Source organism: Procambarus clarkii, chromosome 14, assembly GCF_040958095.1.
Source record: "Procambarus clarkii isolate CNS0578487 chromosome 14, FALCON_Pclarkii_2.0, whole genome shotgun sequence".
Classification (NCBI taxonomy): domain Eukaryota; kingdom Metazoa; phylum Arthropoda; class Malacostraca; order Decapoda; family Cambaridae; genus Procambarus; species Procambarus clarkii.
The window spans coordinates 6563484-6591422 of NC_091163.1; the positions used below are offsets into that span (position 1 = coordinate 6563484).

The 27939-nt window shown below is 47.2% G+C and overlaps 1 protein-coding gene and 1 long non-coding RNA gene across 3 annotated transcripts in view; one reads left to right on the top strand and one right to left on the bottom strand.

The window, feature by feature from the left end:
• The window catches only part of LOC123772163 (uncharacterized), a 29174-nt gene extending 19319 nt beyond the window's left edge, over positions 1 to 9855 (bottom strand). Inside the window, exon 1 of the mRNA XM_045765195.2 lies at positions 9763 to 9855. The gene's annotated coding sequence lies outside the window, so the exon portion shown is untranslated. The remainder of the gene's footprint in view (positions 1 to 9762) is intronic.
• LOC123772170 (uncharacterized) lies at positions 1 to 27588 on the top strand. Of its 2 annotated transcripts, XR_011228447.1 has the most exons (4): positions 1 to 76; positions 5553 to 5907; positions 23999 to 24332; positions 24395 to 27588. It is a non-coding gene; the product is annotated as an uncharacterized lncRNA (long non-coding RNA). The 2 variants fall into 2 exon arrangements; XR_011228446.1 differs by lacking the exons at positions 23999 to 24332; positions 24395 to 27588 and having other exon boundaries at positions 5553 to 7167.
• Positions 27589 to 27939: the final 351 nt, after the last annotated feature.

Below are 27939 nucleotides of genomic sequence, written 5' to 3' on the forward strand. Positions count from 1 at the left end.
TGTTTTTCTCTACATCAATTATTATCAGTTTTTGTCGGAGACAGGAAGCCTAGGTAGTGGACCCAATACTCATCCTGTGAGTGGTAGTGGCCCCTATACTCATCCTGTGAGTGGTAGTGGACCCAATACTCATCCTGTGAGTGGTAGTGGCCCCTATACTCATCCTGTGAGTGGTAGTGGACCCAATACTCATCCTGTGAGTGGTAGTGGACCCAATACTCATCCTGTGAGTGGCAGTGGACCCAATACTCATCCTGTGAGTGGTAGTGGACCCAATACTCATCCTGTGAGTGGTAGTGGACCCAATACTCATCCTGTGAGTGGCAGTTGACCCAATACTCATCCTGTGAGTGGTAGTGGACCCAATAACTCATCCTGTGAGTGGTAGTGGACCCAGTACTCATCCTGTGAATTGTAGTGGACCCAATACTCATCCTGTGAGTGGTAATGGACCCAATACTCATCCTGTGAGTGGTAGTGGACCCAATACTTATCCTGTGAGTGGTAGTGGACCCAATACTCATCCTGTGAATTGTAGTGGACCCAATACTCATCCTGTGAGTGGTAGTGGACCCAATACTCATCCTGTGAGTGGCAGTTGACCCAATACTCATCCTGTGAATTGTAGTGGACCCAATACTCATCCTGTGAGTGGTAGTGGACCCAATAACTCATCCTATGAGTGGTAGTGGACCCAATACTCATCCTGTGAATTGTAGTGGACCCAATACTCATCCTGTGAGTGGTAATGGACCCAATACTCATCCTGTGAGTGGTAGTGGACCCAATACTTATCCTGTGAGTGGTAGTGGACCCCAATACTCATCCTGTGAATTGTAGTGGACCCAATACTCATCCTGTGAGTGGTAGTGGACCTAATACTTATCCTGTGAGTGGTAGTGGACCCCAATACTCATCCTGTGAATTGTAGTGGACCCAATACTCATCCTGTGAGTGGTAATGGACCCAATACTCATCCTGTGAGTGGTAGTGGACCCAATACTTATCTTGTGAGTGGTAGTGGACCCAATACTCATCCTGTGAGTTGTAGTGGACCCAATACTCATCTTGTGAGTGGTAGTGGACTCAATACTCCTCCTGTGAGTGGTAGTGGACCCAATACTCATCCTGTGAATGGTAATGGACCCAATACTCATCTTGTGAGTGGTAATGGACCCAATACTCATCCTGTGAGTGGTAATGGACCCTATACTCATCCTGTGAGTGGTAGTGGACCCAATACTTATCCTGTGAGTGGTAGTGGACCCAATACTCATCCTGTGAGTGGTAGTGAAGCCAATACTCATCCTGTGAGTGGTAGTGAACCCAATACTCATCCTGTGAGTGGTAGTGAAGCCAATACTCATCCTGCGAGTGGTAGTGAAGCCAATACTCATCCTGTGAGTGGTAGTGAAGCCAATACTCATCCTGCGAGTGGTAGTGAACCCAGTACTCATCTTGTGAATGGTAGGGGATTCAATACCTATTCTGAGTGGTAGTAGACCCCATATCTATCGTATGAGCAGAAGCGGACCCCAAACCCATCCCGTGGGCGTCAGTGGAACAGGCTACAGGGACACATAATGAGCTCAGCAACTAAACCCCCCCAAATTAGCTCATCAAAATACAACACTGATGAGTTACAGTGATATTGCCTAACTCTTCAACACTAGTCTATATAGTTTTGCTTCAGCTTATCACGAAGGTTACAGGTACTGAGTGGCTTCAGGAACCTGACCTTAATGTTCTGTAAAGTAGACTGTTTACATTTATGGTGTACTGGTTTACAGGTTTTGATAAGGTGACAAGGTCTGATTATAGCACTGTATGTAACTATTATACGGTACTGCACTCTAAAGAATACAGTTCCAGAAATTATATACGTTCCCAAAAACGTATATAATTGGTTTATTGAATGGTTTATAAAAATAAACCATATATTTATTGAATAAATATATGGTTTATTGAATGGATTCGGGCGGGAAAAGATCTCTGCACGCTCTCCCAGGGGCCAGATTCACGAAGCAGTTACGCAAGCACTTACGAACGTGTACATCTTTCCTCAATCTTTGACGGCTTTGGTTACATTTATTGAACATTTTACAAGCATGAAAACTTTCCAATCAACTGTTGTTATTGTTATAAACAGTCTCCTGGTGCTTCGGAGCTCATTAGCTGTTTAATAATTGTAAACAAAGCCGCCAAAGATTGAGAAAAGATGTACAGGTTCGTAAGTGGTTGCGTAACTGCTTCGTGAATCTGGCCCCCAGGTTCGTAAGTGCTTGCGTAACTGCTTCGTGAATCTGGTGCAACACTTCTCCAGCTCTGAATAGTGCTGTTAGCGCGTAACAATATCCCACCCTAGAGAGCACTAGTGTCTTAACAAGTACCATCATTAGTCTGGCATCTCAATTATGGCCGCTTAGTGTGTATTTATCAAACAGTTTACAGGCTTGGAGACTTCACAATCCAACGGGATTAGTATTGTTGTAAACAATCTCGAATAATTCAGCTCATAGGCTGTTTTAATAAATGCTAACTAAGCCACCATGACCGAGGGAAGATGTACAGGTTTCGTAAGTGGAAATGTATGGTGTAGATAATCTACTGGTGTTGAGGTGTAGATGATCTACTGGTGTGTGGGAGATGTAGATGATCTACCAGATGTATAACTACACGTTCCAAAATACAGCGATGCATACTAGAAAACAGGAAATACAAGAATATACAAAATGAGGTAACAAGGAATTTTGTTACACCAATATCAGTCACTCACATTTTGTAACGCCATTTATGGATAGTTGTAAACAACCAACGGACACTCACAAGCTTTTTAAGCTTGTGAATGATTTACGAAGCCTGAAAATCTCCCCTAAATCGCAGCGCCTTTGTTTACGTTTTTGAAGTTGAATCGCAGCGGCTTTGTTTACGTTTTTGAAGTTGAATCGCAGCGGCTTTGTTTACATTTTTGAGGTCGAATCGCAGCGACTTTGTTTACATTTTTGAGGTTGAATCGCAGCGGCTTTGTTTACATTTTCGAGGACCGAAGCACTAGGCTATTATCAACAATATTCAGGGGGTGTGTGAAAGCCCGAATATCATAAAGTGTTTATTGTCAACAAAGTCGCCATGATTGAGGAAAGATGTACAGGTTTCGTAAGTGGTTGGCGTAAGTGCGCCTAATGAATCCCCCGGTGTAGTGTAAAAGGTGTTCGAGTAGGGAGTAGGAGTGTACGGAGGCGGTATAATTACTTACCAGTACACAAGGCTCCCGGCGCCAGTTGTCTCCACTTCCAGCGCCGTACAATTCTCATTGAAATTTTGAAGATGGGAAAAATTACGCGGGAAAAAAAATTGCAACGAGAAATGTGTTTTGAGTTTTTTTTTTTTTGAGTTTTTTCATTACTAAATGTAGCGGGTGGGTCCAAGTGTTGTGGGTGCTCACCTACCTGTGTTCACCTACATGTACTGTCACACTCCAGTTTACGCTCTTTTTTTAAACGAGTAATAAATACTTCAATGCAGTTAATTTGTGACGCAAATTTGCAGTTGTTTGTGACGCAAGTTGAGGTTTGCGTCTGTCAGGTCTGATGTTGCTCGGTTGCAACACTGTCTACTTGGCTAGTTGCACTTAGAATATTGTATGTTATTATCATGTCTGCCATAATCTTTCTTTCCTGCAGAGTAGGTCCAGCTCCCTCCGTCTTTCTTCATATTTCGATCCTCTTAGCTCAGGGACGATCCTTCTTGCCGAGCCTTGTTGCATAGCTTTGGAGCCGCGTTGCAAAGCTTTGGAGCCGCGTTGCATAGCTTTGGAGTCTTGTAGCAAAGCTTTGGAGCCTTGTTGTAAAGCTTTGGAGCCGCGTTGCAAAGCTTTGGAGCCTTGTTGCAAAGCTTTGGAGCCGCGTTGCAAAGCTTTGGAGCCGCGTTGCATAGCTTTGGAGTCTTGTAGCAAAGCTTTGGAGCCTTGTTGTAAAGTTTTGGAGCCGCGTTGCAAAGCTTTGGAGCCTTGTTGCAAAGCTTTGGAGCCTTGTTGCATAGCTTTGGAATCTTGTAGCAAAGCTTTGGAGCCTTGTTGTAAAGCTTTGGAGCCTTGTTGTAAAGCTTTGGAGCCTTGTTGTAAAGCTTTGGAGCCTTGTTGCATAGCTTTGGAGTCTTGTTGCATAGCTTTGGAGCCTTGTTGAAAAGCTTTGGAGCCTTGTTGTAAAGCTTTGGAGCCTTGTTGTAAAGCTTTGGAGCCTTGTTGTAAAGCTTTGGAGCCTTGTTGCAAAGCTTTGGAGCCTTGTTGCAAAGCTTTGGAGCCTTGTTGCATAGCTTTGGAGCCTTGTTGCATAGCTTTGGAGTCTTGTTGCATAGCTTTGGAGCCTTGTTGCATAGCTTTGGAGCCTTGTTGCATAGCTTTGGAGCCTTGTTGCATAGCTTTGGAGTCTTGTTGCATAGCTTTGGAGCCTTGTTGTAAAGCTTTGGAGCCTTGTTGTAAAGCTTTGGAGTCTTGTTGCATAGCTTTGGAGTCTTGTTGCAAAGCTTTGGTGCCTTGTTGCATAGCTTTGGAGCCTCGTTGCAAAGCTTTGGAGCCTTGTTGCATAGCTTTGGAGTCTTGTTGCAAAGCTTTGGAGTCTTGTTGCATAGCTTTGGAGTCTTGTTGCAAAGCTTCGGAGCCTTGTTGCAAAGCTTTGGAGTCTTGTTGCAAAACTTTAGAGCCTTGTTGCATAGTTCTGAAGCCTTGGGTCCTATGGCTTAGTCTGTTAGGTTAGGAAAGAATTAACCGTTTTGAAAGGTTTATCAGGACGGGCCGGTTAATTTACACCCTGGTGGTGCGGGGCAGTCTTGTGGGGTGGTGCTGAAACTTAGGCGTGTTGATGAGAACGTCTTGGGTGGCTAACTGGTTTCTAGCACCATCAGCTTCATCATCGACGCTATCATTCATCATCATCATCATCATCACTATCTTGATCACGTATGCGAGAGCAGGCGAGTCACTGGGGAAATCATGGCTATGACGAGACGTGAATGTGTTAACAGTGATGAAGGTGATGGTGAAGGTGATGTTGAGAATAGTGAATGTGTCCTTTTGTCTCTGTGGATTTATGCATATATTCCCCCCCCCCCCCCCCCGTCCTCTCTCAGAGGCACGCCTCCTGCCTCTTGGTCCCTGCCTCTAGCTCTTGGTTCCTGGCTCCTAGACGTCACGCTCCTGTGTGTTGACACATAAGGCTGACCGCCACATTAAAGGAACAGTGATTGGGGCGAGTGTGAGAGTTGTACTTGAAGAAGTTGTACTTCACGCAGGAGGTATACCCCAGCTCCGCTCATAGACGTCAAGGTAGAGGTCAAGAGGGTTCAAACATGGGGCTACCGGTGTCCACACAGAATTGGGTGACTCTAGCCTTAAGAAGCTAACCTTACTCGACACCTGTGTATACCTGGACAGAAAAAGGAGACCCCAAACTAATGTGTTCTACGAGGAATCTAACTTACATTCTTATCTTTCATAACCTAATTCCTGTCTTCCAACGTCCTTATTAAAGAGATCTCTCCCCTCTATTCCTTAGGCATCCGAGTGAAGCGGGTAACAAGTGTGGAGAGCGAGGTCACTGGATACGCTATGGTCGCTCTTCGGGGAGAAGGGCGACCCAGAGAGGACTCTACAGCAAGCTACGGGAAAAACACTTCGAGGCTGAGTGTCTGAGGAGCGGACGACTGCGGACTCCCCGTCTCCAGGACGGTGCTCCCTACAACGTACATTCTTACAGCATCAAGCATCTACAGGGAGGACGTAACTGTTAGCGTGGCTGGAGGGCTTCGTCAGGGAGCACCCGGTGTGGCAATATTTCCATTCAGACCCTTCCTGCCTCCCTGCCTCCTCTGACAGTCTGGAAGAGGGGAGCTTCCATGCAGGATATGCTGGTAAGGGCACGCTTCCCGGCCCACCCAACAATTCCCTCGGTAGAAATGGGAAGGTTACCTTGAGGTGCTTCCGGGGCTTAGCGTCCAAGCGGCCCGGTCGTCGACCAGGGGCCAGATTCATGACAGCACTTACGCAAGCACTTATGAACATGTACATCTTTATTCAATCTTTGACGGCTTTGGTTACATTTATTAAACAGTTTACAAGCATGAAAACCTCCCATTCAACTGTTGTTATTGTTATAAACAGCCTCCTGGTGCTTCGGAGCTCATTAACTGTTTAATAATTGGAAACAAAGCCGCCAAAGATTGAGAAAAGATGTACAGGTTCGTAAATGCTTGCGTAAGTGCTTTTGTGAATCTGGCCCCTGGTCTCCTAAATGCCCGGGAAGACCAGTAATAGGAACTCGATCTACTGTAACCTAACCTAACCTTCCTTTCCTGATGCAGACGCCGGGGTCTCCTTCGCTCTGACCGAAATGCGCGAGGTTACAGCAGCTCCTAAGATATATGAAGGACTAGTCACACACCCTTGTATGACTAAATGTCCTGCGAGATGGGCACTTTCAGTATTATTGTTACTTTATTCACTCTCGTGTTCTTGAGGATATCCTCATAATGCATGCAGAGTTTGCCAGTGCAGACTACTGATCACATGACTGTGTTGACCAGACCACACACTAGAAGGTGAAGGGACGACGACGTTTCGGTCCGTCCTGCACCATTCTCAAGTCGATTGTGTGTGACTAACCGTCCTCTGTGATGGGGACTGTTTATCGTCACGTTACTGGGATGACTTTGTGCACCACGTCCCTAACTCTTGTCACACTATATACCCCCTTTCATATAGTCTAGGGTAGCTGCATACCTAAATAAATCAAATAAATTAAATACAAAAATTCTAGTAAAGAAATTTAGGGACGCGACCAGCGAGCTTTCATCAATTATGGTGGTGAAGGAGGTCACTATTGGGCCCAGACTCCCTCTTATTAGGACCAATAGGACCAACGCCGACCAGCCTATGTTTGTCCCGTACCCCAGCTCATTCACCCTGCAAAGTTGGGTGAGGCTAGCCACAAGCGTCTGGCATACAACCTTGGACAGACAAACAAACATTTTATCTATATATAGATAGAAGATTACAGCAAGATCAGAAGACTACAAAGCATGAAGTTTGAACACAATGTTTCAGTATTTGTGTATATGTTGAGCATGTTATTGCTCCTGTAAACTTGGAGTAAAGTAAAGCAAATATATATTCACATTTATAGATTTCCAGGAGGTGATAGTGAGCTTATTGAGTGTGAGTGTTCCAAGTGTGACCACACCTCACCTTCTCTCTCTCAGTCCTTACCGCACCAACCATAATAACAACTGAAAGTTAAATTGTAATATGTAAAAAAATAATAATATATATATACACACATATATATATATACATATATATATATATATATATATATATATATATATATATATATATATATATATATATATATATATACATATATATATGGTACTCAGACTAAACTGAGAATTGATGTTGATGCTGGACATAATTTGTTATGTCCATCAACCAGGGGCCAGATTCATGAAAGCACTTACGAACCTGTACATCTTCTCAAACTTTGGCGGCTTTGTTTACAATTAATAAACAGTTAATGAGTGTGTGGAGGACTACAGTGTGTGTGTGGAGGAATACAGTGTGTGTGTGTGGAGGACTACAGTGAGTGTGTGGAGGACTACAGTATGTGGAGGACTACAGTGTGTGGAGGACTACAGTGTGTGGAGGACTACAGTGTGTGGAGGACTACAGTGTGTGGAGGACTACAGTGTGTGGAGGACTACAGTGAGTGTGTGGAGGACTACAGTGTGTGTGGAGGACTACAGTGTGTGTGTGTGGAGGACTACAGTGTGTGGAGGACTACAGTGTGTGGATGACTACAGTGTGTGGAGGACTACAGTGTGTGAAGGACTACAGTGTGTGGAGGACTACAGTGAGTGTGTGGAGGACTACAGTGTGTGGAGGACTACAGTGTGTGTGTGTGGAGGACTACAGTGTGTGGAGGACTACAGTGTGTGTGTGGAGGACTACAGTGTGTGTGTGGAGGACTACAGTGTGTGGATGACTACAGTGTGTGTGTGGAGGACTACAGTGTGTGTGTGGAGGACTACAGTGTGTGGAGGACTACAGTGTGTGTGTGGAGGACTACAGTGTGTGTGTGGAGGACTACAGTTTGTGGAGGATTACAGTGTGTGGAGGACTACAGTGTGTGAAGGACTACAGTGTGTGGAGGACTACAGTGTGTGGAGGACTGCAGTGTGTGTGTGGAGGACTACAGTGTGTGGAGGACTACAGTGTGTGGATGACTACAGTGTGTGGATGACTACAGTGTGTGGAGGACTACAGTGTGTGGAGGACTACAGTGTGTGTGTGGACGACTACAGTGTGTGGAGGACTACAGTGTGTGGAGGACTACAGTGTGTGGAGGACTACAGTGTGTGTGTGGAGGACTACAGTGTGTGGAGGACTACAGTGTGTGTGTGGAGGACTACAGTGTGTGGAGGACTACAGTGTGTGGATGACTACAGTGTGTGGAGGACTACAGTGTGTGGAGGACTACAGTGTGTGGAGGACTACAGTGTGTGGAGGACTACAGTGTGTGTGTGGAGGACTACAGTGTGTGTGTGGAGACCTACAGTGTGTGGAGGACTACAGTGTGTGTGTGGAGGACTACAGTGTGTGTGTGGAGGACTACAGTGTGTGTGTGGAGGACTACAGTGTGTGGAGGACTACAGTGTGTGGAGGACTACAGTGTGTGTGTGTGGAGGACTACAGTGTGCGTGTGGAGGACTACAGTGTGTGGAGGACTACAGTGTGTGGAGGACTACAGTGTGTGGATGACTACAGTGTGTGGAGGACTACAGTGTGTGGAGGACTACAGTGTGTGGAGGACTATAGTGTGTGTGTGGAGGACTACAGTGTGTGTGTGGAGGACTACAGTGTGTGTGTGGAGGACTACAGTGTGTGTGTGGAGAACTACAGTGTGTGGAGGACTACAGTGTGTGTGTGGAGGACTACAGTGTGTGTGTGGAGAACTACAGTGTGTGGAGGACTACAGTGTGTGGAGGACTACAGTGTGTGGAGGACTACAGTGTGTGGAGGACTACAGTGTGTGGAGGACTACAGTGTGTGTGTGGAGGACTACAGTGGGTGGAGGACTACAGTGTGTGGATGACTACAGTGTGCGGAGGACTACAGTGTGTGGAGGACTACAGTGTGTGGAGGACTACAGTGTGTGGAGGACTACAGTGTGTGGATGACTACAGTGTGTGGAGGACTACAGTGTGTGGATGACTACAGTGTGTGAAGGACTACAGTGTGTGGAGGACTACAGTGTGTGGAGGACTACAGTGTGTGGAGGACTACAGTGTGTGTGTGGAGGACTACAGTGTGTGGAGGACTACAGTGTGTGGATGACTACAGTGTGTGGAGGACTACAGTGTGTGGATGACTACAGTGTGTGGAGGACTACAGTGTGTGGAGGACTACAGTGTGTGGAGGACTACAGTGTGTGGAGGACTACAGTGTGTGGAGGAGTACAGTGTGTGGAGGAGTACAGTGAGGGTGTGGAAGACTTCAATCACAGTGTCAAAAATCTGTTGTTTTAAAGCAATAAAGAGTCTTACAAAATTTACTCTTCAGCGTGCTAACGAAAATCGACTTCGCAGTGCTAGGCGACTTCGATGTGTCTTCGACTTCAGTTGTGTAAAATCGTACGAATTTGACTGCCCTAAACCGCTCCATATGTGACGTTTGGCAGATGGTTGGGTGAAGAATGGGTAAGGACTTGCCTGTGTGGGCCGGGGGTCGTGTTGAGGTGCAGAAGCAGGTGTGTGTCGTCCACCAGCAGCGTCCTGTGAGTGTGTGAGGCCCCCTGCCCTCGCTGCCTGGCTTATATACTACCTGCCATCCCGGGCGCCCGCCCACACTCTCCGCCCACACCTGCAACACCCGCCCACCGTCTTCACCCACACCTGCAACACCCGCCCACCGTCTTCACCCACACCTGCAACACCCACCCACACTCTCCGCCCACACCTGCAACACCCGCCCACCGTCTTCACCCACACCTGCAACACCCGCCCACCGTCTTCACCCACACCTGCAACACCCGTCCACCGTCTACACCCACAACACCCGCCCACCATCTACACCCACACCTGCAACACCCGCCCACACTCTCCGCCAACACCTGCAACACCCGCCCATCCTCTACACCCACACCCGCCCACCGTCTTCACCCACACCTGCAACACCCGCCCACCGTCTACACCCACACCTGCACCACCCGCCCACCGTCTTCACCCACACCTGCAACACCCGCCCACCGTCTTCACCCACACCCGCCCATCGTCTACACCCACACCTGCAACACCCGCCCATCCTCTACACCCACACCCGCCCACCGTCATCACCCACACCCGCCCATCGTCTACACCCACACCTGCAACACCCGCCCATCCTCTACACCCACACCCGCCCACCGTCTTCACCCACACCCGCCCATCGTCTGCACCCACACCTGCAACACCCGCCCATCCTCTACACCCACACCCGCCCACCGTCTTCACCCACACCTGCAACACCCGCCCACCGTCTACACCCACACCTGCAACACCCGCCCACCGTCTACACCCACATCTGCAACACCCGCCCACCGTCTACACCCACACCTGCAACACCCGCCCACCGTCTACACCCACACCTGCAACACCCGCCCACCATCTTCACCCGCACCTGCAACACCCGCCCACCGTCTTCACCCACACCTGCAACACCCGCCCACCGTCTTCACCCACACCTGCAACACCCGCCCACCGTCTACACCCACACCCGCCCGCCGTCTTCATCCACACCTGCAACACCCGCCCACCGTCTTCATCCACACCTGCAACACCCGCCCACCGTCTTCATCCACACCTGCAACACCCGCCCACCGTCTTCATCCACACCTGCAACACCCGCCCACCGTCTTCATCCACACCTGCAACACCCGCCCACCGTCTTCATCCACACCTGCAACACCCGCCCACCGTCTTCATCCACACCTGCAACACCCGCCCACCGTTTTCACCCACACCTGCAACACCCGCCCACCGTCTACACCCACACCTGCAACACCCGCCCACCGTCTACACCCACACCTGCAACACCCGCCCACCGTCTTCATCCACACCTGCAACACCCGCCCACCGTTTTCACCCACACCTGCAACACCCGCCCACCGTCTTCATCCACACCTGCAACACCCGCCCACCGTTTTCACCCACACCCACCCACTGTCTTCACCCACACCTGCAACACCCGCCCACCGTCTTCATCCACACCTGCAACACCCGCCCACCGTCTTCATCCACACCTGCAACACCCGCCCACCGTTTTCACCCACACCTGCAACACCCGCCCACCGTCTTCACCCACACCTGCAACACCCGCCCACCCTCTACACCCACACCCGCAACACCCGCCCACCCTCTACACCTACACCCGCCCACCCTCTACACCCACACCTGCAACACCCGCCCACCGTCTTCACCCACACCTGCAACACCCGCCCACCGTCTTCACCCACACCTGCAACACCCGCCCATCCTCTACACCCACACCTGCAACACCCGCCCACCGTCTACACCCACACCTGCAACACCCGCCCACCCTCTACACCCACACCTGCAACACCCGCCCACCCTCTACACCCACACCTGCAACACCCGCCCACCCTCTACACCCACACCTGCAACACCCGCCCACCCTCTACACCCACACCTGCAACACCCGCCCACCCTCTACACCCACACCTGCAACACCCGCCCACCCTCTACACCCACACCCGCAACACCCGCCCACCGTCTTCACCCACACCTGCAACACCCGCCCACCGTCTTCACCCACACCTGCAACACCCGCCCATCCTCTACACCCACACCTGCAACACCCGCCCACCGTCTACACCCACACCTGCAACACCCGCCCACCCTCTACACCCACACCTGCAACACCCGCCCACCCTCTACACCCACACCCGCAACACCCGCCCACCGTCTTCACCCACACCTGCAACACCCGCCCACCGTCTTCACCCACACCTGCAACACCAGCCCACCCTCTACACCCACACCTGCAACACCCGCCCACCCTCTACACCCACACCTGCAACACCCGCCCACCCTCTACACCCACACCTGCAACACCCGCCCACCCTCTACACCCACACCCGCAATACCTGACTTCTGTGCCCAACAAGCTGGAGTACACTTAGTGTAGGCTCTGGGTGTTGTTCTACTCCCCGAGTAGAGTAGAACTTCTACCTGTGGCTGGAGGTTGTTCTTCTTGTTAAAGATTCGCCACCTGGAACAAAAAGTTCCAAGTAGCACGGGCTATGGTGAGCCCGTAGTGGACTGGTTGGAGGTGTTGCTTGGAGCGGCCGGCCCGGAGGCCCACAGATCCTCTACAACCTGGTTGGTCCGGCACTTCCAGCATGAACTGTCTAGTTGTTTCTGGAAAAATTTCATTTTTTGTTTCAGCAATATTTCTAATGCTTGCTGGGAGGGTGTGGAACAGCTGTGTTCAGACCTCTGATGTTCAGACAGTGTTCTCTGATTGTGCCTGTGGCACCTCTACTCGTCACTGGTGCTAGTCAGTATGTTGTTATTCCGCTGTGAAAATTTGGTACCTGGTTTTATAGTATCTTTTATTTTTAACTCTCTTCTCCTTTCCTGAGAGTGAGTTCATTTTGAGAGCTTGGAGACGGTTCCAATAATGTTGATGCTTTATCGTATCAATGGGTTACGTTCTCTGTATTCCCTCTTTTAAGAAATCTCTCCTACTGTGGAAGGGAAAGTGAGTACCGAACAGTACTCAAAGCGGGATTTAAATAGTATTAACATTGTTGTGGAGTTCCTGGATGTGCAGGTTCTCATAATCCATCCTCCTGGCCGCCGCCGCCGCCGCTATATTTGCTCAGTTATGTTCACTAAATGTCAGGTCGCCAGATATCATAATTCCCAGATCTTTTACGTGTTGTTTTCCTTCTATGAGTACAACATTGTGACATTGTTGCAATGGTACAATGTTGTACCATTGCAACAATGGTACAACCAGACTTGTATGGGGTCTGGTTGTACCATGTATTTCGTTTAAGTAATTCATTTCTACCATACCAAAGTACCTGGAAATTATTACTGTTAAACATCATGTTATTTTCCGTTGCTCAGTTGAGGACTTTATTAATATCGGCTTATAGTCTGTCAGTCTACAACTTGAGTAATCTTCTTGCTGTCTTCCCAACCACGTGGGCTGGACGGTAGAGCGACGGTCTCGCTTCATGCAGGTCTGCGTTCAATCCCCGACAGTCTAAGTGGTTGGGCACCATTCCTTTCCCCCGTCCCATCCCAAATCCTTATCCTGACCCCTTTCCAAGTGCTATATAGTCCTAATGGCTTGGCGCTCTCTCCTGATAGTTCCCTTCCATTCTTGCTATCTTTGGTGTCAACTGCAAAGGATGACACGAAGCTGTGACTTGTATTTTTGTCTATCATCTGATATGAGGAGGAGGACAAGCGGTGGTGCAAGGACTGTGCCCTCGGGTACTGACTTTTTCAATGCGCCTGGACTTGTTTTTGAGATTTTGAGATATATACAAGAGTTGTTACATTCTTGTACAGCCACTAGTACGCGTAGGGTTTCGGGCAAGTCCCTGGAATACGATCCCCTGCCGCGAAGAATCGTTTTTTCATCCAAGTACACATTTTACTGTTGCGTTAAACAGAGGCTACAGTTAAGGAATTGCGCCCAGTAAATCCTCCCCGGCCAGGATACGAACCCATGACATAGCGCTCGCGGAACTGTTTGACTGTTACTCTTTGCGTTCTGTACGACAGAAAATTGGAAATCGATCTCTCTACCTGTTATTTATATTGATATCGTTTTATGGGCTATCACTACATGGTTGCTATCAAATTCTTTTGCAAAGCTCGTGAATACATTTGCATTTTGTTTTTCTTCAAATGCTTTCTTGATTTTGTCATAGTGGTTGAGTAATTGCGACCGACGGGATCTTCCCGCTCTAAATCCATGTTGACTTGGGCTGTGAAATTCATTGTTCTCCATAAAATTGGACATTTTATTCCTAATCACTCTTTCAGAAACTTTAATGTTATCTGATGTTAATGCGACTGGTACAAAGTTTGTAGCCAAAGCTTTACTACATCTCTTGTACAATGGAACTATCTGCTGAATTGGGTACTTCTGGTATCTCACCTGTATCCTAGCTTTTTTTTTCTCCATATCACACTGAGAGCTCATGGTACTTTTCATTTATTTACCTGGACGCCTGACAGCTGAGTGGACTTCGCATCGGATTCGTAGTCCTGAGGTTCCGGGTTCGATCCTCGGTGGAGGCGGAAACAAATGGGCAAAAAGTTTCTTTCACCCTGATGCGCCTGTTATCTAGCAGTAAATAGGTACCTGGGAGTTAGACAGCTGCTACGGGCTGCTTCCTGGGGATGTGTAACAAAAAGGAGGCCTGGTCGAGGACCGGACCGCGGGGGACGCTAAGCCCCGAAATCATCTCAAGATAATCTCACCTGGGACTGAGTGCATGGGCATGTTGTCCATTTATCTGTTAAAGTTTGTTGTGTTCATGTTTATATCAGTTATAGTGTCAGAGTTTTGGATATCGTTCATAAAGAAGCTGTCTAGATCTTCACCCTTCATGTAGGTCACTGGGGTGCTAAACATAGCCTCATACTTATTGTTTTTTAGGATTTCACTAATTTCTTTATCATCCTCTTGTGTATGAACCTTCACTTGTGATTATAGATCCAATAATGGACAAGCTTTTTTAATTTTTTTTTATTTCACAAGTAAATATTTGTTTAGTATATTTCTATATCCCATGTAATACTTTCTGTTCCAATTACAATTCTTCTTGACTCTTTTATTATTATTTTTCTACCACAGACGTGGCCAGACATTTACAATGCTAACCAGCATATATACATTTTCTTCTGTCCTCCATGGACAGGGTGAGAGATGTGTTAAACATATAGTTCAGGGATTGGTTCTGACTGGTATGATCGCTTCAACGTCTGCTCTGTTACTTCCATCTCCCTAATTATATTTAGGCTTCTTTGTTGTTATAGTCGTGTCTGCTGAAACATTGCCTTTATTCTTTCCTTCTTTCGTAGAGTTGTCTGCATTCTCTTTCTTGGGTCCACAAAGCAGACTTTGTACCCTTCAGCAGTCATTTGTTTTGTTCCGTGCGTGGGAGTATTGTTACTTAAGACTGTTTCTCATTGGTTGTTTTCCAAGTTCTATGGTTATTTTCCCCAGTCAATCCTAGTATTGGTAAAAATGAATTGATTCAATAACCCATCTATCTCTTGTTAATGCTTTTGAATCTATTAGGAGTACTGATGTTAGAGTTAATGAGCTTGTGGTGTGTGTATGTTAATTATCTGAGATTGTAATGTTTCTGATTATTTCTTCATCGTTGCTGAAGATCAGATCGAGATTATTTTCGTGTTTGGTTTGCTCTGTTTATCTGCTGGTTGAGCGAGAATTTGTCACAGAATCTCAGTTGTTCGCTGACCTTAGTATTTCTCTGTCTTAAACTGGAAAGATTTTAGTATCCAAGGATGGTAATATCTGGTACTGGGTTTGATAGATTATTAAAGCTCTTATCTATTTTGTCTATCTGCTCCCTGAATTCCTAAACTGTTGCTTCTGGTGGTTTGAATATTAGAATAATAATTAGTTTATTTGTTCTACTTTCATAACAAGTATATCTACCACCTCATGGGTGAAGTTCAAGATCTTTGTGCATACAAGTTCCTCTTTAATATACTGTCCTACTCCTCTATTTGACCTCTAATTTGGTATCAAAATTTCCCTATCCATGTAATCTTTAGTATGGGTATCTGTCACTACTACAAATATTGAGTCCAACTCTGTTAGGAGACCATTTATGAATTTAAATTTATTTCTTGATTTTGACTTTAGGCCTTGTATGTTTGCAAATATTAAAGATTTTTAATTCATATCCCACGACTGAAAATGAACAAACAACAATGTTTTGGTTCCTTCTGGACCATTATGAAGTCAGGGAATTACAGGACTTCAATATAGGAAACTGTATGTTGTGCTTTTGTATAATATTTGCAAATATATAAATTTGTGGTTCTTTTTGCAAGAAGTTATTTCTGTGCTTGACTTTACAGCCTCGTCTTTAAACCCGTCTGTGTTTCCTGTTCATGTTTTTTCTTTGTTTATGCATTCTCTCCACCCACTATGGTTCTCAATATTGATATGACCGTTTGGCTCTTCTGTATTGCTGTTATTATTGTATTCGTCAACACTTTGTCCTTCCACACTGTTGTTGTGACTCTAAGCTATCAATTCCTTCGGTCTGTTCGCCATCCAGTGTTATTCCCCTCCCTTCCCCACACACACTACGTATATAATTGGTAGTTTTCTCTGTGAGCGCTAGTCTATTTGCCTGTGGCATGTGTCTCATCAGTGTGGTCGTGTTTGTTCACACCAGTCTGTCATTGTAACACTATCTACACCAGCCCACACTCGCTACACCCCGCCCACAGTCGCTACCCACACCCCGTAACACCCACCCACGCCCTCAACACCCAGCCACTGACCCCACCCACACAACATTCACCCATTATCACCCACACAGCTACACCCATGTTATGGATTAGGTTTGCTGTAACGGAGTAGAAGTAGCCTATCGTATTTTGCGTACGTTAATTTATTGACCTACTAGCCAGTCAGTAATTAAGACTGTTGTAAGGTGAAAAGCCGTCTGCACAGTTATAACATCTTGAGTATGGAAATATTGAACATAGTAAAATCTGGACACAAACTGTCTGTAGATTGCAGGCGATGAGTCACAATAACGTGGCTGAAGTATGTTGACCAGACCACGCTAGAAAGTGAAGGGACGACGACGTTTCGGTCCGTCCTGGACCATTCTCAAGTCGATAATGTCTGTAGATTATCAAGGAAACGTTATTGTTAATTTTCCACATGTATAAAGTGTGAAGGGACTGTAAGGTGATTGGTAACTGTTTTAATTGACATACGGGTCTCAAGTCGGTCTGTAACGAATTATTAGTTTGTTAATGATAAGTGTTGGACTTCACGGTATAGAATAATGAAGAGTATTGAGGAGGGTCGTGGACCGTCAGGTATAGCTAGGCTAAACCATGTACCTAGTTCAGATCCTTGGTCATGAACCGTACCAGTGTTTACAGATATAGAACTATCTTTATCAATTTAGCCTTGTAAAATATAAAGCTAAACGTGTTGGAATACCCGCAGGTATAGTGTGGTTCTGCTATTTAATGAGCCAGTTGAGTCTTAAGGCCTCCTACCTGCTACAGCCTATTACCATGTATATTATTAAATATAGATAAAAACAAAAGTTTCAAGGATATAGAGGAGTGGGCCTTACAACCCAGCATAGGAACCTTTTTGCCTTCAGCAAAGAGAGAGCTTATTTGTGTTGCATTTTATTAAATATTTACAGTAATACATTAATGGTAAATTTATGGTTCTAGTGACCACATTTTGGTCCTATGTAATTCTCCTCTTTTTATCAATCCAGGTATTTTTCCCACAAATGTTCCAGGCGAGGCTACAAGAGCACACTGTAAGTACTGCAAAACTGAGTTAAACGGAACATATCAAGTCTTTAAAAATCAAGCTCGGTGAAAGAAACAGATTCAAGTCTTCTCAAGAATTATACACATCTTACTAACATGTTTACACCGCTAAACGTCAATCATCAACGCTGGAAGGAGCAATTGCCATCCACTCACGTTGTCACTTTGCTCTAAGGAACTGCGACCATCTTGTTGATCTGTGCAAGAACAATATTGGTGACAATTGTGTCAGATCTGAAGACACATCGCACAAAGAATATCATAAAGAATGTTTTGTGTAGCCATTTTGAGCAGGAGTTGATTAATGATATAATTAATGATTTTTACAATGTTGCAACTCTTATAAACTTCCATCCAAGGTGTTTGAATGACATTGTAACATTCGCTGGAGACAAAGAAAGATCTTGAAATGTCTTCTCAGCCAGGCCCAGCTTGTGCAGCAGATGAAGACTCTTTTTTTTTTTTTTTTTTTTTTTTTGCTCAATGTAGAAATATCAAGGTAAGTAACCTTTATTTCATTAAATGTCAGTGTTATTTATTAATATTTTCATAAACTGTGCTGGAGTATTTGTAATACATAATATATTTTTAGATGCATATATGCCAAATCTAGATCTTTCTACATGTTCTATATGTCATTTATGGGCGTAAAACGGAAAATTGAATTGGCAGCTCTGGTGAGAAAACAAACATGGCGCAGGGAGGAGGCGCGCGCAGCTTTACTCCAACCGAAAATTCAAAATTCAAATTCAAAATCACCACCAACACTTCAGGATGAGAGAACAACTAACGACACATGGCAGGCATATGACTGACGCTGATGCTCTCCCGAGGAGAATAACGAAGACCTTAACCGACTCGGTCACGGTGGAACAAGAGTTGACCAACCCGGAACTCAACTGAAATCACTGGGAGGTCCTGTCAGTTTTGGAAGGATATAGCAAATTCAAAGTTGGCTTCCTGTTAGGATAAATTTGGATGGTGGTAAATTTAATTTAGCAAGATTTAGTTAAATTTAGGTTGTCGGAAAATCCGACACCATTTAATATTATACAGACAGATAAGAGCTGTGTTGTATAAACAAGTTACCCATAGAAAACGTAACTTGTAGTGGAATTACCGTCTATAGAAAACGGGATATCATCACCACATACTATTATAATTCACCAGCTATTCTGCTGGGAATTATTCTTAAATACATTAGTCTTTGGACTTTACCATCATAAAAACATCTTATATAAATTAACTTAATTATCAATATTAAAGTAGAGTAAATGTGACCCTTCTATCACTTTCTGACATGTGGACAATGTAAGCCAGGCGTCAGAGGGAGGAAGGAGGGCAGCCATTGTTTATACGAGACCAGAGGCTCACACGGGAGCAAATTCGGCTCCTGTTAAATTTACTTGGACGTAGTGTTATGGAAACTAAAAGTGTACCATTATCAACACGCTGTCTACAAATTCAAGTTAAGTGTCTATCCGAAACCCGTTTATCATTCATTTATGGCCATTAATGTCAGGATATAGGGTGACCCGGTTAGATCACGAAATCGCCTCAAACTAAAGGTAATTAAGCCAGGTCTTTAATGTTCCATGTGCAGTTTTCTCTGATATAGCTTGTCATATATAGAATCTGGCTTCACAGCTAGCGCCCTTTTGACAGGTCAAGACGAGGAAGCAAGATTTGTGCACCAGTTACTGGGTGATGGAAGCTACCTCAAAGAGGATAATTTGGTGTCTACACCCTAGTTATACCTGGTGGACTAACCTACTGTACTATAAGATAAGGAACCTCTTCAATGTATGTAGTTAATTCTGTAGTTTGATTGGCTGCATATATATAAATATAAACCCCCCCTAATGTGTAGAGGATCGATTTGTGAGATTAAGAGATTATTGCAGAAATACAGTCCACTTATCATTATACAAATTGCTATCGAAGTATATAAATTAACGTAAATATAAATTCATATAAATTAAATAAATATAAATCTCACAGGTCGGTTCCCACATAGGTTCTGTTAGGATAAATTTGATGGGGTAAATTTGCACCACCACTGCCAACACCACCACTGTCAATATCATCACCACCACCACAGCCACAGCCACAGAGACCTCATTAATATTACCAGGGCCTGCCCTCGTCACAACTATAGTCCCAAGGTGGGGGACATCTCCGCAAAAAATGTAAAATAAATATATGATAATTCTCTCGCGAGGCGTCGGCTCCTTGGCGACCAGCTCTCAAAGGCTGACCTCTGGAAAACTGTCCTTTAATGAGACCAGTTCCGCTCCTGCCTGCTAGACCAGCTGCCCCCATGGTTCCTGCTGCTAGACCACCTGCCACCATGGTTCCTACCTGCTAGACCAGCTGCCCCCATGGTTCCTGCCTGCAAGACCAGCTGCCACCATGGCTCCTGCTGCTAGACCAGCTGCCACCATGGTTCCTGCCTGCTAGACCATCTGCCTTCATGGTTCCTGCCTGCTAGACCAGCTGCCACCATGGTTCCTGCCTGCTAGACCAGCTGCCACCATGGTTCCTGCCTGCTAGACCAGCTGCCACCATGGTTCCTGCCTGCTAGACCAGCTGCCACCATGGTTCCTGCCTGCTAGACCAGCTGCCACCATGGTTCCTGCCTGCTAGACCAGCTGCCACCATGGTTCCTGCCTGCTAGACCAGCTGCCTTCATGGTTCCTGCCTGCTAGACCAGCTGCCACCATGGTTCCTGCCTGCTAGACCAGCTGCCACCATGGTTCCTGCCTGCTAGACCAGCTGCCACCATGGTTCCTGCCTGCTAGACCAGCTGCCACCATGGTTCCTGCCTGCTAGACCAGCTGCCTTCATGGTTCCTGCCTGCTAGACCAGCTGCCACCATGGTTCCTGCCTGCTAGACCAGCTGCCTTCATGGTTCCTGCCTGCTAGACCAGCTGCCACCATGGTTCCTGCCTGCTAGACCAGCTGCCTCTATGGTTCCTGCCTGCTAGACCAGCTGCCACCATGGTTCCTGCCTGCTAGACCAGCTGCCACCATGGTTCCTGCCTGCTAGACCAGCTGCCTTCATGGTTCCTGCCTGCTAGACCAGCTGCCACCATGGTTCCTGCCTGCTAGACCAGCTGCCACCATGGTTCCTGCCTGCTAGACCAGCTGCCACCATGGTTCCTGCCTGCTAGACCAGCTGCCACCATGGTTCCTGCCTGCTAGACCAGCTGCCTTCATGGTTCCTGCCTGCTAGACCAGCTGCCACCATGGTTCCTGCCTGCTAGACCAGCTGCCTCTATGGTTCCTGCCTGCTAGACCAGCTGCCACCATGGTTCCTGCCTGCTAGACCAGCTGCCTCTATGGTTCCTGCCTGCTAGACCAGCTGCCACCATGGTTCCTGCCTGCTAGACCAGCTGCCACCATGGTTCCTGCCTGCTAGACCAGCTGCCACCATGGTTCCTGCCTGCTAGACCAGCTGCCACCATGGTTCCTGCCTGCTAGACCAGCTGCCACCATGGTTCCTGCCTGCTAGACCAGCTGCCACCATGGTTCCTGCCTGCTAGACCAGCTGCCACCATGGTTCCTGCCTGCTAGACCAGCTGCCACCATGGTTCCTGCCTGCTAGACCAGCTGCCACCATGGTTCCTGCTACAAGACCAGCTGGCCTCTGGTGTACGGTGGGGGGGGGGGGGCGGGCGCGCGGAAGGGTCACAGAGGAACCAAACAATTGGGCTCTAATGGCTGCTGCTGCTTGACGGCAACCGTACCAGCAAAGACATCAACTATAGGTAAAGGAATGACAACAGCAACAACAGCATCAGCAGCAGCAGTAGCAGCAGCAACTGGAGCAGCAACAGCAGTAACAGCAACAGCAGGAAGACGATGCCATCAACCGTGTATAATGCACTCGATATTAGCAGTGAGGAGTCTGGCAGGCTGGAAGGGTGGCAGGCTGGCTGGTTGGCTGGTTGGGTGGCTGGATGGCTGACTAGCAGGCTGGCTGGCTGGCTGACTAGCAGGCTGGCTGGCTGGCTGACTAGCAGGCTGGCTGGCTGATTGGGTGGCAGGCTGGCTGGCTGGCTGGTTGGCTGGCTGGGTGGTTGGCTAGCTGGCTGGTTGGCTGGCTGGTTGGGTGGCAGGCTGGCTGGCTGGTTGGGTGGCAGGCTGGCTGGCTGGCTGGCTGGTTGGGTGGCTGGCTGGCTGGGTGGTTGGCTAGCTGGCTGGTTGGCTGGCTGGTTGGGTGGCAGGCTGGCTGGCTGATTGGGTGGCTGGCTGGCTGGCTGGCTGGCTGGCTGGCTGGCTGGCTGGCTGGTTGGGTGGCAGGCTGGCTGGCTGGCTGGCTGGTTGGGTGGCTGGCTGGCTGGGTGGTTGGCTAGCTGGCTGGCTGGCTGATTGGCGGGCTGGCTGGCTGGCTGGCGGGCTGGGTGGTTGGCTAGCTGGCTGGTTGGCTGGCTGGTTGGGTGGCAGGCTGGCTGGCTGATTGGGTGGCTGGCTGGCTGGCTGGCTGGCTGGCTGGTTGGGTGGCAGGCTGGCTGGCTGGCTGGCTGGCTGGCTGGCTGGCTGGGTGGTTGGCTAGCTGGCTGGTTGGCTGGCTGGTTGGGTGGCAGGCTGGCTGGCTGATTGGGTGGCTGGCTGGCTGGCTGGCTGGCTGGCTGGTTGGGTGGCAGGCTGGCTGGCTGGCTGGCTGGTTGGGTGGCAGGCTGGCTGGCTGGCTGGCTGGTTGGGTGGCAGGCTGGCTGGCTGGCTGGCTGGTTGGGTGGCTGGCTGGCTGGGTGGTTGGCTAGCTGACTGGCTGGCTGATTGGCGGGCTGGCTGGCTGGCTGGCGGGCTGGCTGGCTGGCTGACTGGCTGGCTGACTGACTGGCTGGCTTCCTGGCTGGGTGGTTGGTTGGCTGGCTGGCTGACTGACTGACTGACTGGCGGACTGGCTGGCTGGCTGACTGACTAGCTGGCTGGCTGGCTGGCTGGTTGGCTGGCTGGCTTTGGGTGCCTGGCTAGCTGGGTAGGTGGTTGGCTGGCTGGATGGATGGCTTTCTGGCTGGGTAGCTGGCTGACTGAGTGGGTGACTGGCTGGGTTGTTGGCTGACAGGGTGGCTGGGTGAGTGGCAGGCTGAGTGGATGGTGTTCTATGGCATGCAGTATGGGTGGCAGGCTGAGCGGGATTAATTCAGTATTTTGAATGTAGTAAGCATGTCCCTACTGCTCCAGGCCCAGGCCAGTGAAGTTTTCACCCACCTCCCACTTGGTATATACCTAGCCATCCCTCCCCATGGGATAGGAGAGAATAGGTCGAGCTTTGTGCCTACACGCACCACTTGTGTGTCCTAGGGGCGCTCAGCCACCCCTAGCACGCTCCTAGCTCCCAGGAAAATCCATCACTCGCATAAACATAGTAATGAAAATGGGCCCCGGGTTGACAGGATCGAGTCTCTTCCACTCTTGGAGTCGATCAGAGAAACCTGAGGATATATATATATATATATATATATATATATATATATATATATATATATATATATATATATATATATATATATATATATATATATATACATATCAACAGTGCGCGCGCATATCAACCGAATACCACCAACTATACGCAGAATGGAAGGAACTAGAGACATCACTGTTTACACTTCTTAATAAACAGTTTACAAACATGAAAACTTGTCAGGTAATTGTTGTTATGGCTATAAACAGCCTGCTGGTGCTTCGCAGCTCATTAACTGTTTAATAATTATAAACACAGCCGCCAAAGATTGAGAAAAGATGTACAGGGGCGATGCGCGGGCTCAATCGGACCGAGTCTCCTGCGGTACCTGGTGCGTGTGAATATTGTGGTGTCTCTCACAATCATAACATGCTGTTTATGCTACTACCAGTACCCCGGTACTGGTGTAAACAGCTAACACACCAGTACCCTGGTACTAGTGTAAACAGCTAACACACCAGTACCCCGGTACTGGTGTAAACAGCTAACACACCAGTACCCCGGTACTGGTGTAAACAGCTAACCCACTAGTACCCCGGTACTGATGTAAACAGCTAACACACTTAGTACCCCAGTACTGGTGTAAACAGTTACCATACCAGTACCCCCGGTAGTGGTATAAACAGCTGACAGAAACAATTCTTGTTACCAATACACCAGCGGTTAAAATTGTATTAAATATTACTTAACTGCCTGGACTCTAGTGTATAATATTGTATAATCATACGTTATATTATACACCGCTTGCAGTGTTCGGTTACCAGATGTAGGTATAATCAAATATACAGTGTACATAGTCATTGTTAAACTGAATATTACACTTTTTACCCACTCCGAAACCTTTTGTGCCTTGTCTAATATATTTGCTGTTCACAGGATGTGGAGCCTAGTATACCAGCTGTTCACAGGATGTGGAGCCTAGTGTACCAGCTGTTCACAGGATGTGGAGCCTAGTGTACCAGCTCTTCACAGGATGGGGAGCCTAGTGTACCAGCTGTTCACAGGATGGGGAGCCTAGTGTACCAGCTGTTCACAGGATGTGGAGCCTAGTGTACCAGCTGTTCACAGGATGGGGAGCCTAGTGTACCAGCTGTTCACAGGATGAATATGGGGCTCACAACAAACTATCGTTGATGACCACTTGATGACTGTGACGAGGACCACACCACACCACTGGTGGTCATCAACACGACCACACACACCACTGGAGGTCATCAACAAGACCATACACACCACTGGAGGTCATCAACAAGACCACACACACCACTGGAGGTCATCAACACGACCACACACACCACTGGAGGTCATCAACAAGACAGGATGGACTGGTCATCACCCAGGTAACATGGACAGTTACCACTAACAGCTCCAGACCTCTCATAAGAATGTGGATAAAACTCTCCACTATTGTGTCCGGTCATATTCACCACAAGAGGATGCAAGTTCACTACATAATATTTTAAACCTACTTCTTCACTTGGTTGTTCTTTGTGTATAATGTTTGTGCGTGTGTGTTTTGTTTGAGATATATACAAATATATATATAATGAATGTGTGTGTGTGTGTGTGTGTGTGTGTGTGTGTGTGTAGGTGTATATATTTATATATGGGTGGTGGTGTATGGCAGGGTGGTGGTGGAGAGCGGGAGACCTGCTTCATCTGCCTACACCTCACTGGGGTAATATGTGTATTCATGGTTTCGTTTGACGCGTGAAGTCAGCGGCCGTCACCAGGGCGCGTCCTCCTCCTTCTTCACCAGCTTCTTCTTCAGTCTCTACACCATGCTTCTGGGTCCTGCGCTCTCTCTTGTGTCCTGCACTCACTCTGCTGCATCCTACACACTCTCTGGTGTGTCCTACACACTCTCTGGTGTGTCCTACACTCGCTCTGGTGTGTCCTACACTCGCTCTCTTGTCTTACACTCACCTAGTTGTGCTTGCGGGGGTTGAGCTTTGGCTTTTTAGTCCCGCCTCTCAACTGCCAGTCAACAGGTGTACAGGTTCCTGAGCCTATTGGGCTCTGTCATATATACATTTGAAACTGTGTATGGAGTCAGCCTCCATCACATCGCTGCCTAATGCATTCCATCTATTAAGTACTCTGACACTGAAAATGTTCTTTCTGACGTCCCTGTGGCTCATTTGGGTACTCAGTTTCCACCTGTGTCCTCTTGTTCGTGTATCACCCGTGTTAAACAGTTTATCTTTATCTGCCCTGTCAATTCATCTGAGAATTTTGTAGGTCGTCATCATGTCTCCCGTTACTCTTCTGACTTCCAGTGTCATAAGGTGTATTTATCGCAGCCTTTCCTCGTAACTCATGCCTCTTAGTTCTGGGACTAGCCTAGTGGCATACCTCTGAACTTTTTCCAGCTTCGTCTTGTGCTTGACAAGGTACGGACTCCATGCTGGGGCCGCATACTCCAGGATTGGTCTTACATATGTGGTATACAAGGTTCTGAATGATTCCTTAGACAGGTTCCTGAAGGCAGTTCTGATGTTAGCCAACCTCGCATACGCCGCAGATGTTATTCTTTTTATGTGGGCTTCAGGAGACAAGTTTGGTTTGATATCAACTTCTAGATCTTTCTCCCTGTCCGTTTCATGAAGGATTTCCTCTCCCATTCGGTATCCTGTGTCTGGCTTCCTGTTTCCACCGCCTAGTTTCATTACATTACATTTACTTGGGTTGAACTTTACTAGCCATTTGTTGAACCATTCATTCAGTCTGTCTAGGCCATCTTGTGGCCTCGTACTATCTTCCTCCGTCTGAATCCTCCTCATAATTTTTACATCATCAGCAAACAATGAGAGGAACGATACTATACCCTCTGGTAGATCATTTACATATATCAGAAACAGTACAGGTCCAAGGACTGACCCCTGCGGGACTCCACTCGTAACGTCTCGCCACTCCAAGACCTCACCCCTCACAGTGACTCGCATGTCTCCTGTTACTTAGGTACTCCCTTATCCAATGAAGTACCTTCCCTTTCACTCCTGCCTGCATCTCCAGCTTGAGCACTAGTCTCTTATGTGGTACTGTGTCAACTGTGACCCGGACACAGTACCACGTGAGTGTAAGACACACACACACCACTGTGTGTCCTACACTGGTGTATGTGTCCTACACTCTGGTGTATGTGTCCTACACTCTGGTGTATGTCCTACACTCTAGTATATCGTATACTCTTTTATGTCCTTCACTCTAGTGTCTGCTACACTCTAATGTGTCCTGCACTATTTTGTCCTAAATGTATTTGTGCTATTGTGACAGGTATTATTATTATTGTTCTTGTTATTATTATTATTATTATTATTATTATTATTATTATTGTTATTATTATTATTTTTTTTTTCTTTTTTAGATAGGGAAGTTGTAGGGAAGTTATAGGGAAGTTATAGGGAAGTTGTAGGGAAGTTATAGGGAAGTTATAGGGAAGTTATAGGGAAGTTGTAGGGAAGTTATAGGGGAGTTATACGGAAGTTGTAGGGAAGTTATAAGGGAGTTATAGGGAAGTTACGTATGCAGAGAATGTCATAATAACTTGGTCGGCACAAATAACACAACCCACAGTTCTATGCCTCTAAAAGAAAATTTATATCCAAAGTCGGAGGCCAGGAGCTAGCATCACCCAACTGTACAGGCTGAATTGTGGGAAGGGGTTGGGGGGGAAGGAGGGTGGTAGAGGACTATCATAGGCTAAACAGTGGTCAGCCCTATTTCCCGTTTTTAAGAGAAGTAGGAGTACATTGCGACCCCCATAACTCTCCCAGAGTCAAATATTTTTTTCCGAAATTGGTTCTGTTTAAAATATTATGGAGAGATTTGCATCCTAGCGGACTCCTGTCACTTAATGACACACTCTTTTGTGATCGACATGTGCGGAAAGACAGATAGACTGACAGACAGTTAAATGGCACCACCAGGTCAACCCGGGCACCGCCGGGGCATCACTGTCTAGTATAAAATACAAATCAAGAGACAGTGCTTCAGTGAAGCCATGTCCCGCCATCACAGACTCCAGACCGGAGTCCTGCCTCTAGTATTGCATAAATATATCCGTGAGTTATGTTATATTAGTTATATGTAAAGGCAGGTGTGTGTGTGTATAACATGTGACTGTGGAAGCTTGGGGAAAGTGTACACACCTCAGCCAGCCTTGTTACTGGAGGCTCGTCGTCCCGGACACCCCTGTCAGGTGTGGACAGTTTGGAGCGAGTATATGTGCTGGTAAACCAGCCGCGTGAACTGGTCGCTAGAGCGAACACGTCGCTTCCAGCAAGGTCTCTGATTCTCGGCGGTCCTTGTAGCTAGGAACTGCCCCTTGTCCTTGGCACCCAAGACCTAGAACAAATCGGTGGGACTTTCGACAAGCCGCCGGCTTCCTGTTCTCGTTTAAGTCTACTGGTGTTAGAGACCCTCGGGTTCGGGTAAATCACGTAAATATAGTCATGATATAGTTGCGCATATATATATATATATATATATATATATATATATATATATATATATATATATATATATATATATATATATATATATATATATATATATATATATCGTACCTAGTAGCCAGAACGCACTTCTCAGCCTACTATGCAAGGCCCAATTTGCCTAATAAGCCAAGTTTTCATGAATTAATTGTTTTTCGACTACCTAACCTACCTAACCTAACCTAACCTAACTTTTTCGGCTACCTAACCGAACCTAACCTGTAAAGATAGGTTAGGTTAGGTTAGGTAGGGTTGGTTAGGTTCGGTCATATATCTACGGTAATTTTAACTCCAATAAAAAACAATTGACCTCATACATAA